Raw genomic sequence first — 15,761 nt, 5'->3', positions numbered from 1 at the left:
ATATAATGCTTTATGGAGTAATTCTAATGCCTTTTCTCTCATAATATTCAAGGTTTCCACAAAGAGTTAGAATACCGGTAGTTGGAATTCTAGACCTCAAAAAGCTACGACAGAGATACTATTATGCACATCTCCAAATGAGCTAAAATTTTATGGAGAATTATTTTGGAATATTTAATAATTATTGGAGAAAAGAACCTTCAGAGGGGGGCCACCTGGTGACCACAAGACACCAGGGCGCGCCAGGCCCCCCAGGCGCACCCTGGTGGGTTGTGGTCAGCCCAGCCCACCTCCGGTGCCCATCTTCTCGTATATAAGTCATTTTGACATAGAAAAAATAAGGACAAGACTTTTGGGATGGAGCGCCGCCGTCTCGGGGCGGAACTTTGGCAGGAGCACTTTTCCCTCCGGCGGAGCGATTCCGCCAGGGGAACCTCCCTCCCGGAGGGAGAAATCGAAGCCATCGTCATCACAAATAACCCTCTCATCTTTGGGAGGCCAATCTTCATCAACGTCTTCAACAGCACCAGCTCCTCTCAAACCCTAGTTCATCTCTTGTGTTCAATCTTTGTACCGGAACCTCAGATTGGTACCTGTGTGTGACTACTAGTGTTGATTACATCTTGTAGTTGATTACTATATAGTTTATTTTGTGGAAGATTATATGTTTAGATCCATTATGCTATTTAATACCCCTCTGATCTTGTGCATGAATATCATTTGTGAGTGGTTACTTTTGTTCTTGAGGTCACGGGAGAAGTCATGTTGCAAGTAATCATGTGAATTTGATATGTGTTCGATATTTTGATGATATTTTTGTTGTGATTCCCTTAGTGGTGTCATGTGAACGTCGACTTCACCATCTTTGGGCCTAAGGGAATGCATTGTGGAATAGTGCTACTTCTTGAGCTTGCATTGGTTTTTCCCTTGAAGAGGAAAGGGTGATGCAGCAAAGTAGAGATAAGTATTTCCCTCAGTTAGAGAACCAAGGTATGATAACCCACAAGTATAGGGGATCGCAACAATTTTCGAGGGTAGAGTATTCAACCCAAATTTATTGATTCGACACAAGGGGAGACAAAGAATATTCTCAAGTATTAGCAGTTGTGTTGTCAATTCAACCACACCTGGAAGACTTAATATCTGCAAAAAAGTATTTAGTAGCAAACTAGTATGGAAGTAACGGTAACAGTGGCAAAAGTAACAGTAGCAGTTTTGTAGTAATTGTAACAGTGGCAACGGTAAAGTAACTAAGCAAAGATCAATATGTGAAAAGCTCGTAGGCATTGGATCAGTGATGGATAATTATGTCGGATGCGATTCCTCATGCAACAGTTATAACATAGGGTGACACAGAACTAGCTCCAGTTCATCAATGTAATGTAGGCATGTATTCGGAATATAGTCATACGTGCTTATGGAAAAGAACTTGCATGGCATCTTTTGTCCTACCCTCCCGTGGCAGCGGGGTCCTATTGGAAACTAAGGGATATTAAGGCCTCCTTTTAATAGAGTACCAGACCAAAGCATTAACACTTAGTGAATACCTGAACTCCTCAAACTACGGTCATCACCGGGAGTGGTCCCGATTATTGTCACTTCGGGGTTACCGTGTCATAACACATAGTAGGTGACTATTGACTTGCAAGATAGGATCAAGAACTCACATATATTCATGAAAACATAATAGGTTCAGATCTGAAATCATGGCACTCGGGCCCTAGTGACAAGCATTAAGCATAGCAAAGTCATAGCAACATCAATCTCAGAACATAATGGATACTAGGGATCAAACCCTAACTAAACTAACTCGATTACATGATAAATCTCATCCAACCCATCACCGTCCAGCAAGCCTACGATGGAATTACTCACGCACGGCGGTGAGCATCATGAAATTGGTGATGGAGGATGGTTCACGATGATGACGGCGACGGATTCCCCTCTCCGGAGCCCCGAACGGACTCCAGATCAGCCCTCCCGAGAGAGATTAGGGCTTGGCGGCGGCTCTGTATCGTAAAACGCGATGAATCCTTCTCTCTGACTTTTTTCTCCCCGAATGTGAATATATAGAGTTGGAGTTGAGGTCGATGGACCCTCAGGGGGCCACGAGGCAGGGGGCACGCCCCAGGGGGTGGGCGCGCCCTCCACCCTCGTGGACAGGGTGTGGGCCCCCTGGTGTTGATTCTTTTGCTAGTATTTTTTATTTATTCCAAAAATATTCTCCGTGAAGTTTCAGGTCATTCCGAGAACTTTTATTTCTGCACAAAAATAACGCCATGGCAATTCTGCTGAAAACAGCGTCAGTCCGGGTTAGTTCCATTCAAATCATGCAAGTTAGAGTCCAAAACAAGGGCAAAAGTGTTTGGAAAAGTATATACGATGGAGACGTATCAACTCCCTCAAACTTAAACCTTTGCTTGTCCTCAAGCATTTCAGTTGACAAACTGAAAGTGATAAAGAAAAACTTTTACAAACTCTGTTTGCTCTTGTTGTTGTAAATATGTAAAGCCATCCTTCAAGTTTTCAGCAAAGATTATGAACTAACCATATTCACAATAACACTTAGGTCTCATGTTTACTCATATCAATGGCATAATCAACTAGCAAGCAATAGTAATAAATCTCGGATGACAACACTTTCTCAAAACAATCATAATATGATATAACAAGATGGTATATCACTAGCCCTTTCTGAGACCGCAAAACATAAATGCAGAGCACCTCTGAAGATCAAGGACTGACTAGACATTGTAATTCATGGTAAAAGAGATCCAGTCACAGTTATACTCAATGTAAATTAATAGTAATGCATTCAAATGACAGCGGTGCTCTCCAACTAGTCCTTTTTAATAAGAGGATGATGAATCAACATAAAAGTAAATAGATAGGCCCTTCGCAGAGGGAAGCATGGATTTGTAGAGGTGCCAGAGCTCGAGTTTTGAAATAGAGATAAATAATATTTTGAGTGGCTTACTTTCATTGTCAACATAACAACAGAGAGATCTCAATATCTTCCATGCTACACACATTATAGGCGGTTGCCAAACAGAATGGTAATGTTTATACTCCTGCACCACCAACAAGCATCAATCCATGGCTTGCCCGAAACAACAGGTGCCTCCAACTAACAACAGTCCTGGGGGAGTTTTGTTTGCATATATTTTGATTTGGTTTAAGCATGGGACTGGGCATCCCGGTTACCGGCCACTTTGTCGTGAGTGATGAGCGGAGTCCACTCATCGTGAGAATAACCCACCTAGCATGGAAGGTACAGACAACCCTAGTTGATACATGAGCTATTCGAGCATACACAACAGAATTTCATTTGAAGGTTTAGAGTTTAGCACATACAAATTTACTTGGAATGACAGGTAGATACCGCATATAGGAAGGTATGGTGGACTCATATGGAATAACTTTGGGGTTTATGGACGTGGATGCACAAGTAGTATTCCCGCTTAGTACAAGTGAAGCCTAGAAAGAGACTGGGAAGCGACCAACTAGAGAGAGACAATAGTCATGAACATCCATTAAAATTAATCAACACTGAGTGCAAGCATGAGTAGGATATAATTCACCATGAACATAAATATCGTGGAGGCTATGTTGATTTTGTTTCAACTACATGCGTGAACATGTGCCAAGTTAAGCCACTCGAATCGTTCAAAGGAGGATACCACCCTATCATACCACATCACAACCATTTTAATAGCATGTTGGCACGCAAGGCAAACCATTATAAACTCCTCGATTATTACGCATGGCATGAGCCACTATAATCTCTAAGTGTCATTGCAAACATGATTCATTCATAATAGGCTGAATCAGGAATGATGAACTAATCATATTTACGAAAACAAGATAGGTCGAGTTCATACCAGCTTCTCTCATCTCAATCAGTCCATCATATATCGTCATTATTGCCTTTCACTTGCACGACCGAGCGGTGTGGATAATAATAATAGTGCATGTGCATTGGACTAAGCTAGAATCTGCAAGCATTTAATACACAGGAGAAGACAAGGTAACATGGGCTCTTTGTTAAATCAACAATAATGGATATAAGAGCCACTTCAACACTTTCATCATGGTCTTCTCCTCTCGACCCCCAAAGAAAGGAAATAATACTATTTACACGGGAAAGCTCCCAACAAGCAAAAGAAGAACGAGAAATCTTTTTGGGTTTTCTTTTAGTTATTACTACTACAGGCATGGAAAGTAAACTTGTTAAAAACTACAACTAATTTTTTTTGGTTTTTCTTAAGGTTTTTCAAACACACAAGAAGAAGGCTTAAAACAGAAAATAAACTAGCATGGATAGTATAATGAAAAAGTATGAGCACGGACAACTGGCCTGAGTCTGTGAACATGAATGTAATGTCAGTGAGAAATACGTACTCCCCCAAGCTTAGGCTTTTGGCCTAAGTTGGTCTATGGCCACGGCTGGCCTGGCGGATATCCAAAGTTGTAGTTGGGGTCGTACTGAGATGCAGCGACTACTGCCTGACAAGCTGCAGCCTGGAGGCGAGCTACCTCCGTCCTCCTTTCATACTCGTTTGCCTCCTCCCTGGTTATAACATATCTCCTTTTTTCCTGAAAGTCAAAGAAAGTAGGAGCAGGGAGAGCAACATGGACAGTGCGACATCTGTCGAAGATTAGTCGGTACTGGAGGAACTGTTCATTCCTCTCAACAAACTGATGGCGGACCATAGTGTTATAATCTAGATAAGCAGGGGGTAACTCCAAATCATTTCTACGTATGGGTACATCAAGATAATTAGCTACACGAGTTGCATAAATTCCACCAAACAAATCTCCACTTGTACCGTTATGATGCAACATTCGTGCAACAATAGCCCCCAACTTATATTGTTTATCACCTAATACTGCACTTTTGAGGTCACAAAGATCTGGGACGCACTTGTGACAAGCTTCATCCTTACCGTTAATGCATCTACCTATAAAGAGAGCAAAATAATGTATGGAAGGAAAATGAATGCTTCCTATGGTAGCTTATGTGATTTCTCTAGATTCCCCCACAGTGATACTAGAAAGAAAGTCTTTATATTCAGATTTGCGAGGTTCACTAACATTGCCCCACTGCGGGAGTTTGCAAGCATTACTAAAATCTTCTAGGTCCATGGTATACGATTTATCATAAAGATCAAATAAAACAGTGTAAGAATTGCGCGAGGATGTAAATTTAAACCTTCTCACAAAGGAATCAGTTAGGTAGTGGTATTGCGGGCACTTATCTGACACGAAGCCCTCAAGATCAGCATTACACACATATGCATCAAATTCATCCTTGATGCCTGCCCGGACCATAAACTCTTCTGACGGCCATTCACAAGGCCGCACTTGAGCTTCCCTTGGTAGTTCATTGTCCGGCTCACGTATCGCGAGCCTAGGTCCTTTCTTCCTTGAGGAACCACCTTGGTACATTTTCCTAAACATATTTCTTCCTCTGAAAAATTTCTGAAATTTTTAGTGACTCAAAATAATAGTGAACCAAACTCAGCAAGATTGATAGCAACTACTCCCACAAGTGCCTAGAGACTATATCATGCATTAGAACTACTTGGGACCATATAAATTTAACATGCAAGCTCAAGAACAGGGTCACCTAAGCAACAAAAATTTGCAATAAATAAAGCACTAGAACAAAAACCTAATTGGACCATTGAAGGAGTCACATACCGAAGAACAATCCCCCAAAGCAGTTTTGTGAATGGAGCTTTGAGCAAGGAGATCGAAAATCACAGCAAGATGAGCTAGAACACGGGTTTGAGCTATGGGATGATTTTTTTCTGGAGGAAGACGAAGTGAGTGGGTGCTCGAATAAGTGGAGGGCATCCACGTGGGGCCCACGAGGCAGGGGGGCGCCCTGTACCCTCGTGACCAGGTGGTGGCCCCCTTTGGTGTGTTCTCAGTGCCAGATATTCTCAAATATTCTACAAAAAATCATATTGCATTTTCGGGACATTTGGAGAACTTTTATTTTCGGTATATTTTTTATTGCAAGGATAATTCAGAAAACAGACAGAAAATCCTATTTTTGCTTTATTTAATTTAAATAACAGAAAGTAAAAGGAGAGTACAGAGAGTTGTGCTTTCTAACTTCATCCATCTCATGCTCATCAAAAGGAATCAACTAACAAGGTTGATCAAGTCTTGTTAACAAACACTTTCCGAATCACATGAAACCGGAGAATTATCGAATAACACTAGGTTACCTCAACGGGTATATGCACGTCCCCAACAATAAGAATATCATATTTCTTCTTGACACTAGGAAGAGGAAATTCAAAACCTCCAATAGTAATCGCTGAATTTTTTCCAATAGAATTGATACTGTGGACTTGAGGTTGTTTCCTTAGAAAGTGTATCATATGCTCATTACCATTAACATGAAAAGTGACATCGCCTTTGTTGCAATGAATAATAGCCCCTGCAGTATTAAAAAGGGTCTACCAAGGATAATCGACATATTATCATCCTCGCGAATATCAAGAATAACAAAGTCCGTTAAGATAGTAACGTTTGCAACCACAACAGGCACATCCTCACAAATACCGATAGGTATAGCAGTTGATTTATGGGCCATTTGCAGAGATATTTCAGTAGGTGTCAACTTATTCAAATCAAGTCTACAATATAAAGAGAGAGGCATAACACTAACACCGGCTCCAAGATCACATAAAGCAGTTTTAACATAGTTTCTTTTAATGGAGCATGGTATAGTTGGTACTCCTTGATCCCTAAGTTTCTTAGGTATTCCACCTTTAAAAGTATAATTAGCAAGCATGGTGGAAATTTTAGCTTCTGGTATCTTTATTTTATTTGTAAAAATATCTTTCATATACTTAGCATAAGGATTCATTTTAAGCATATCAGTCAAACACATACGCAAAAAGATGGGTCTAATCATTTTAGCAAAGCGCTCAAAATCCTTGTCATCCTTTTTCTTGGATGGTTTAGGAGGAAAAGGCATGGGTTTCTGAACCCATGGTTCTCTTTCTTTACCATGCTTCCTAGCAACGAAGTTTCTCTTATCATAACGTTGATTCTTTGATTGTGGGTTATCAAGATCAACAGCATGTTCAATCTCTACATCATTGTTATTGCTAGGTTGAGCATCAATATGAACATCATCATTAATATTATCACTAGGTTCATGTTCATTACCAGATTGTGTTTCAGCATCAGAAATAGAAATATCATTGGGATTCTCAGGTGTGTGTCAACAACAGGTTCACTAGAAGCATGCAAAGTCCTATCATTTTTCTTTTTCTTCTTTTTAGAAGGACTAGGTGCATCATCATTAGTTCTCTGAGAATCTTGCTCAATTCTCTTAGGGTGGCCCTCAGGATACAAAGGTTCCTGAGTCATTCTACCCCCTCTAGTCACAACTCTACAGCATTATCATTTTTCTTATTATTAAATTCATTGAGCAAATCATTTTGAGCCTTAAGCACTTGTTCTACTTGAGTGGTAACCATAGAAGCATGGTTACTAATAAGTTTAAGTTCACCTTTAACTCTAGACATATAATCACTCAAGTGTTCAATCATATAAGCATTACGTTTCAATTGTCTACCAACATAAGCATTGAAGTTTTCTTGTTTAACAATAAAATTATCAAACTCGTCTAAGCATTGGCTAGCAGACTTATAACGAGGAATATCACCTTCATCAAATCTATAGAGAGAATTTACCTTTACTACATGTGTCGGGTTATCAAGACCATGCATTTCTTCAATAGGTGGTAAATTCTTAACATCTTCAGCTTTAATACCCTTTTCTTTCATAGATTTCTTTGCCTCTTGCATATTTTCAGGACTGAGAAATGGAATACCCCTTTTCTTCGGAGTTGGCTTAGGAGTTGGTTCAAGAAGTGTCCAATCATTATCATTACTCAATATATTATTCAATAGAAATTCAGCTTGCTCAATGGTTCTTTCCCTGAAAACACAACCAACACAACTATCCAGGTGGTCTCTGGAAGCATCGATTAGTCCATTATAAAAGATATCAAGTATTTCATTTTTCTTGAGAGGATGATCAGGCAAAGAATTAAGTAATCGGAGAAGCCTCCCCCAAGCTTGTGGGAGACTCTCTTCTTCAATTTGCACAAAATTATATATTTCCCTTAGCAGCTTGTTTCTTATGAGCGGGGAAATATTTAGCAGAGAAGTAATAAATCATATCATGGGGACTACGCACACAACCAGGAGCAAGAGAATTAAACCATGTTTCAGCATCACCCTTTAATGAGAACGGAAATAACTTAAGGATATAATAGTAACAAATTTTTTCCTCATGAGTGAATAGGGTGGCTATATCTTTTAATTTAGTAAGATGTGCCACAACAGTTTCAGATTCAAAGCCATAAAAAGGATCAGATTCAACCAAAGTAATTAACTCAGGGTCGACAGAGAAATCATAATCCTTATCAGAAATACAGATAGGTGAAGTAGCAAAAGCAGGGTCATATTTCATTCTAGCATTCAAAGATTTTTCTTTCAGCTTAGCTAACAGTTTCTTAAGATCATATCTATCTTTGCAAGCAAAAAAGTCTCTAGTAGTTTCTTCATCCATAACATAACCCTCAAGTACATCAGGTAATTAATATATAGGGGGAGAATCTTCATCACCACTTTCATCAATATTATCAGTTTCAATAATTTCATTCTCTCTAACCCTAGCAAGTTGTTCATCAAGAAATTCACCTAAATGGCACAGTATTATCAAGCATAGAAGTAGTTTCATCATAAGTATCATGCATAGCAGAAGTGGCATCATCAATAACATGCGACATATCAGAATCAATAATAGGAGTAGGTGTCGCAAGTTTACTCATAACAGAAGGTGAATCAAGTACAGAGCTAGATGGCAGATTTTCACCTCCCCTCGTAGTTGAGGGATAAATCTTCGTTTTTTCGTCTTTCAAGTTCCTCATAGTGATCAACAGATATAAATCCCAAGTGACTCAAAGAATAGAGCTATGTTCCCCGGCAACGGCGCCAGAAAATAGTCTTCATAACCCACAAGTATAGGGGATCGCAACAGTTTTCGAGGGTAGAGTATTCAACCCAAATTTATTGATTCGACACAAGGGGAGCCAAAGAATATTCTCAAGTATTAGAAGTTGAGTTGTCAATTCAACCACACCTAGAAGACTTAATATCTGCAGCAAAGTATTTAGTAGCAAAGTAGTATGGAAGTAATGGTAACGGTGGCAAAAGTAACAGTAGCAGTTTTGTAGTAATTGTAACAGTGGCAACGGTAAAGTAACTAAGCAAACATCAATATGTGAAAAGCTCGTAGGCATTGGATCAGTGATGGATAATTATGTCAGATGTGATTCCTCATGCAACAGTTATAACATAGGGTGACACAAAAGTCGCTCCAGTTCATCAATGTAATGTAGGCATGTATTCCGAATATAGTCATACATGCTTATGGAAAAGAACTTGCATGACATATTTTGTCCTACCCTCCCGTGGCAGCGGGGTCCTATTGGAAACTAAGGGATATTAAGGCCTCCTTTTAATACAGTACCGGACCAAAGCATTAACACTTAGTGAATACCTGAACTCCTCAAACTACGGTCATCACCGGGAGTGGTCCCGATTATTGTCACTTTGGGGTTACCGGATCATAACACATAGTAGGTGACTATTGACTTGCAAGATAGGATTAAGAACTCACATATATTCATGAAAACATAATAGGTTCAGATGTGAAATCATGGCACTCGGGCCCTAGTGACAAGCATTAAGCATAGCAAAGTCATAGCAACATCAATCTCAGAACATAATGGATACTAGGGATCAAACCCTAACAAAACTAACTCGATTACATGATAAATCTCAGCCAAACCATCACCGTCCAGGAAGACTATGATGGAATTACTCACGCACGGCGGTGAGCATCATGAAATTGGTGATGGAGGATGGTTGATGATGATGACGGCGACGAATTCCCCTCTCCGGAGCCCCGAACGGACTCCCGATCAGCCCTCGTGAGAGAGATTAGGGCTTGGCGGCGGCTCCATGTCGTAAAACGCGATGAATCCTTGTCTCTGATTTTTTTCTCCCCGAACGTGAATATATAGAGTTGGAGTTGAGGTCGGTGGAGCCTCAGGGGCCCACGAGGCAGGGGGCGCGCCCCAGGGGTTGGGCGCGCCCTCCACCCTCGTGGACAGTGGGTGGGCCCCTGGTGTTGATTCTTTCACCAGTATTTTTTACTTATTCCAAAAATATTCTCCACGAAGACCTAGGCAATTTGAGGAAGCCCATCGTTTGGAATATACAAGCCAGGTTCTATAATGAAAAATTCCCACTAGTATATGAAAGTGACAAGAGACTCTCTATCATGAAGATCATGGTGCTACTTTGAAGTACAAGTGTGGAAAAAGGATAGAGTAACATTGCCCCTTCTCTCTTTTCTCATTTTTTTCTTTTTTTATGTGGGCTTCTTTGGCCTCTTTTATTTTTTTATAGTTCGGAGACTCATCCCAACTTGTGAGGGAATCATAGCTTCCATCATCCTTTCCTCACATGGGACAATGCTCTAATAATGATGATCATCACACTTTTATTTACTTACAACTCAAGAATTACAACTCCATTCTAGAACAAATATATGAATCTATTTTCGAGTGCTAGTTTTGTGATCTATCTATATAATCAAGTTGAGAGTTATACAATAAAGAGTAGTTTGAGTTTTTGCTTCTTTACTTTTGTGTTTCAGTCTTAGCAATGAAAATAATGGAAAGATTATATACTAATCTTATGAAAGTAATGACACTACATAAGGAACAGTGTAAGTGGTAAAATTTATTGAAAGTTAACAAACATAGCATTGGTCAATGATGCAATTCATGAAAGAATTAATAAGGGAAGAAAAGATTCACATATAAATCTACTATCTTGGACATCTTTTGTCATTGTGAGCCCCCATTAATTATTTTATGTCAAATTATTGACGTTGGACAAGGAAGACAACGTAATGACTTATGTTTTCTTATATTGACATAGAAGTTATATTGTTATAGATCCTCCAGCATGTGATGCTTGCTCAATATCTTTGCTAGCAAAAAATCCACACTAAGTAGAGATACTACTTGTGCATCCAAAAAACCTTAAACCCAGTTTCATTTCATGAGAGTCCACTATACCTACATATGGATTGAATAAGATCCTTCAAGTAAGTTGTCATCGGTGCATAAGGCAATAAAAATTGCTTCTAAACATGTATGATATTTTATTGTAAGGGAAAATAAGCTTTGTACGATCTTGTGGTGGTAAAGAAATAAAAGCCACGGACTGCATACTAAAGGTTGCTATCATAAGGGGAAATATAAAGTGACGTTCCTTTGCATTAAGAGCCTGCACATCCAAAAACAGAAAGCGCATGACAACCTCTGCTTCCCTCTGCCAAGGGCCTATTTTTTAGTTTTATGTATTTACTTTTCATGCAAGAGTCAATAGTGTTCTCCCCTATCCCTTTTTTTCTCTTTTGCAAGCATCATGTGGTGGGGAAAGACCTAGGCATATATATCCAGTTGGATATGAGTGATCATGAGTTATTATTGTTGACATTACCCTTGAGGTAAATGAGTTGGGAGGCGAAATTATAAGCCACTATCTTTCTATGTGTCTGGCTGAAACTTTTGCTCCATATATATATCTATGTCGTGAGTGTTAGCAATCATAGAAGACTAAATGATAGTTGAGTATGTGGACTTGCTAAACAAAAGCTCCTATATGAGACCCTTCCTGAAAAGATGATGAATTGTAATTGCCTTGTTGACTGAGAAGATAGTTTGTTAATTTTCAAGAAAGTTTGTGCCTTATACTTCATTGTTGTGATGAATTGTTACTTGCTCATGAGAAGTTTTATGATAATGTTTATTGTTGCTATAATAATGATCATGATGCTATTATGTCCATATTTTGTTTTTATCGACACCTCTCTCGATATCGTCTTTCGCTTGAGGACAAGCAAGGTCTAAGTTTGGGGGAGTTGATACGTCCATTCTGCATCATGTTTTCCTACTATTATTTATAGTGTTTTAATAAATATAACACTTTATGGAGCAATTCTAATGCCTTGTCTCTCTTAATTTGCAAGATTTACATGAAGAGGGAGATTGCGGGCAGCTGGAATTCTGGACCTGAAAAGGCTATGTCAGAATACCTATTCTGCACATCTACAAACGAGCTGAAATTTCACTAGAATTATTGTTGAATAAATAAAAAATACTAGAAGAAAGAAATGCCAGAGGGGGCCACCTAGGTGCCCATGAGGCACCAGGGTGCGCCCACCCCGGGCCCCTGGGCGCGCCCTGGTGGTTCGTGGGGCCCCTGGCCAGCCTCCGATGCCCATCTTCTAGTATATAAGGCCATTTTCCCTATAAAATATAAGGAGAGAACTTTCGAGATAGAGAGCCATCGTCTCGAGGCGGAACTTGGGCGGGAGCACTTTTGCTCTCTGGCGGAGAGATTCTGCGGGGGATACTTCCCTCCGGGAGGGGCAAATCGAAGCCATCGTCATCACCAACAACCCTCTCATCATGGGAGGACCAATCTTCATCAACATCTTCACCAGCACCATCTCATCTCAAACCCTAGTTCACCTCTTGTATTCAATCGTTGTATCAAAACCTCAGATTGGTACATGTGGGTTGCTAGTAGTGTTGATTACATCATGTAGTTGATGCTAGTTGGTTTATTTGATGGAAGATTATATGTTTAGATCCATTATGCTATTCAATATCCCTCTTGTCTTGGACATGAATATGATTTGTGTGTAGTTACTTTTGTTTTTGAGGACATGGGAGAAGTCTTGTCATAAGTAATCATGTGAATTTGGTATTTGTTAGATATTTTGATGATATGTATGTTGTTATTTCCCTTAGTGGTGTTATGTGAACATCGACTACATGACACTTCGCCATCTTTGGGACTAAGGAAATGCATTGTGGATTAGTTATTAGATGATGGGTTGCTATGGTGAAAGAAGCTTAAACCCTAGTTTATGCGCTATTCCGTAAGGGGATGATTTGGATCCATATGTTTCATGTTATGGTTAGATTTATCTTAATTCTTCTTTCGTAGTTGCGAATGCTTATGAGAGGGGTTAATCATAAGTGGGAGGCTTGTTCAAGTAAGAACAACACCCAAGCACCGGTCCACCCACATATCAAATTATCAAAGTAGCGAATGCGAATCAAACAAACATGATGAAAGTCACTAGATGAAATTCCTGTGTGTCCTCAAGAACGCTTTGCTTATTATAAGAACCGCTTCGGCCTATCCTTGGCTACAAAAAGGATTGGGCTACCTTGCTGCACTTTTGTTACCTTACAAATTATCTTGCTATCAAGCTACTTGTTACCGATCATTTCAGTGCTTAAAGAAAATACCTTGCTGAAAACCGCTTGTCATTTCCTTCTGCTCCTCGTTGGGTTCAGCACTCTTACTTATCGAGAGGACTACAATTGATCCCCTATACTTGTGGGTCATCAATGGCATGCAATCACCATTACACCCTAGCTTTGATTTTCTGGTGCATTTCAGGTCTCATTTGCTATATTTAAGCCAGTTTTTGCATTTACCATGCATTTAGTGCATGTATATCAAAACCCTACTGCAACTATATGTGGGTGCTAGCAAAGAAGGTATAAAATCATTTGTGTGTCACTTTGCGAGTTTTCATTCATTGTCTGAGAAATGGGAAGAATTTTCAGACATTTCGGCTGTGAGATGCGGCCACCGGCGTAGGGCTTGTTGGTAATTTAATTACAAGAAATGCTGATGGTGTTCAAAAATCACGAAAATTGGTGTGTCACAAGTTACGAGTTTTTTTGTCGATCTCAAGACCCAATGATTTTTTTTTGTAAAGTTTGGGACAAGTTATGATTATCCCTCCGTGGAAACCGGAGCATCACACAAGAAGGATCATAGTTTCCAAAAGGAGACATGGCAATTCGGACTCCAATCGTCGGTGACTTCATCATTTCGCCTCAATTTTTTCCATGGTACGCAATCACCATTATAGCCTAGGTTTGGTTTTTTGGCGCATTTCTGGGCTCATTTGCTATATTTAATCCATTTTTTAATTTACTGGGCATTTTGTGCTTATAAATCAAATCCCAACTGCAACTACATGTGGGTGTTGGCAAAGAAGGTCTTAAAAATCATTTGTGTGTTGCCTTGTGTGTTTTCATTCATTGTCCAAGGAATGGGAAGAATTTGCAAATATTTTGGCTGCGAGGTGTGGCCACCAACATAGGTCATGTTGGTATTTTAATTACAGGAAATGTAGACAGAGTCCTAAAATCACAAAAATCAGCGTGTCACCGTGGCATGCTCTCAAGACCCCGTGGAAATTTTTTGTTAATGTTTGGGACAAGTTTTGATGACCGCTTCTTGGAAACTGAAGCATCTCACAAAAAGGATCATAGTTTCCAAAAAGGAGACGTGGCAATTTGAACTCCAGTGGTCGGTGACTTCATCGTTTCGCCTAAAAAAATTCTACATTATGCAATCACCATTATACCCTAGGTTTGATTTTCTGGCGCATTTCAGGCTCGTTTGCTATATGAAGACATTTTTTGCATTTACTGGGCACTTTGTGCATATAAATCAAATCCCAACCACAACTGCATCCAACAGCGTACAATCTAGAAGCATCCAACAGCGAAGACGTACAATCCGTGGGGTTTGGGTTCTGGCCAATCAAAACGCACAACTCACATCGCACACAGTAGGGGTCACCGGCTATGGTTTGTTAGGCACACGACTTCCATTAATGAATTGTGTGCTATTGGAAAACATTTACATCAAGGAACAACGTAATTTTCTTTGAATGAGGACGTGGTAATTTTGAAATGAAGACGTGAGTTCATCGCTTCACCTCGAATTTTTTCCACGGTACGCAATCACCATTATACCGTATGTTTGATTTATTTTTTGGCGCATTTCAGGTCTCGTTTGCTATATTTAAGCCATTTTTGCATTTAGTGCATATATATCAAAACCCTATTGCAACTACATGTGGGTGTTAGAAAACAAGGTGTAAAAATCATTTGTGTGTCGCTTTGCGAGTTTTCATTCATTGCCCGAGAAACGAGAAGAATTTTCAAACATTTCAGCTGCGAGATACGGCCACCGGTGTAGGTCTTGTTGGTATTTTAATTAGAGGAAATGCAGATTGAGTATGAAAATCATGAAAATCGGTGTGTCACTATGGCGTGCTCTTAAGACTCCTTGGAAATATTTTGGTAAAGTTTGGCACTGGTTACGATTATCGCTCCTTTCAAACTGGAGCATCTCACAAGAAGGATCATAGTTTCCAAAAGGAGACATGGCAATTCAGACTCCAATCATCGGTGACTTCATCGTTTAGCCTTGAAATCTTTTCCACAGTACGGAATCACCATTATAGCCTATGTTTGATTTTCTGCCGCATTTATGGCTTGTTCGCTATATTTAAGCCATTTTTTTGAATTTATCATGCATTTTGTGCATATAAATCAAAGCCCAACTGCAACTACATGTGGGTGTTGGCAAATAAGGTCTTAAAAATCATTTGTGTGTCACTTCGCGTGTTTTCGTTGATTGTCCAAGGAATGGGAAGAATTTTCAAATATTTCGACCACGAGTGCGGCCACCGGCTAGGTCTTGTTGGTGTTTTAATTACAGGAAATGCAGATGGAATCCGAAAATCACGAAAATTGGTGTGTC

The sequence above is a fragment of the Triticum aestivum genome, chromosome 2D (genome assembly GCF_018294505.1).
Source record: "Triticum aestivum cultivar Chinese Spring chromosome 2D, IWGSC CS RefSeq v2.1, whole genome shotgun sequence".
Classification (NCBI taxonomy): domain Eukaryota; kingdom Viridiplantae; phylum Streptophyta; class Magnoliopsida; order Poales; family Poaceae; genus Triticum; species Triticum aestivum.
Note: the sequence above shows the minus strand (reverse complement) of the source record.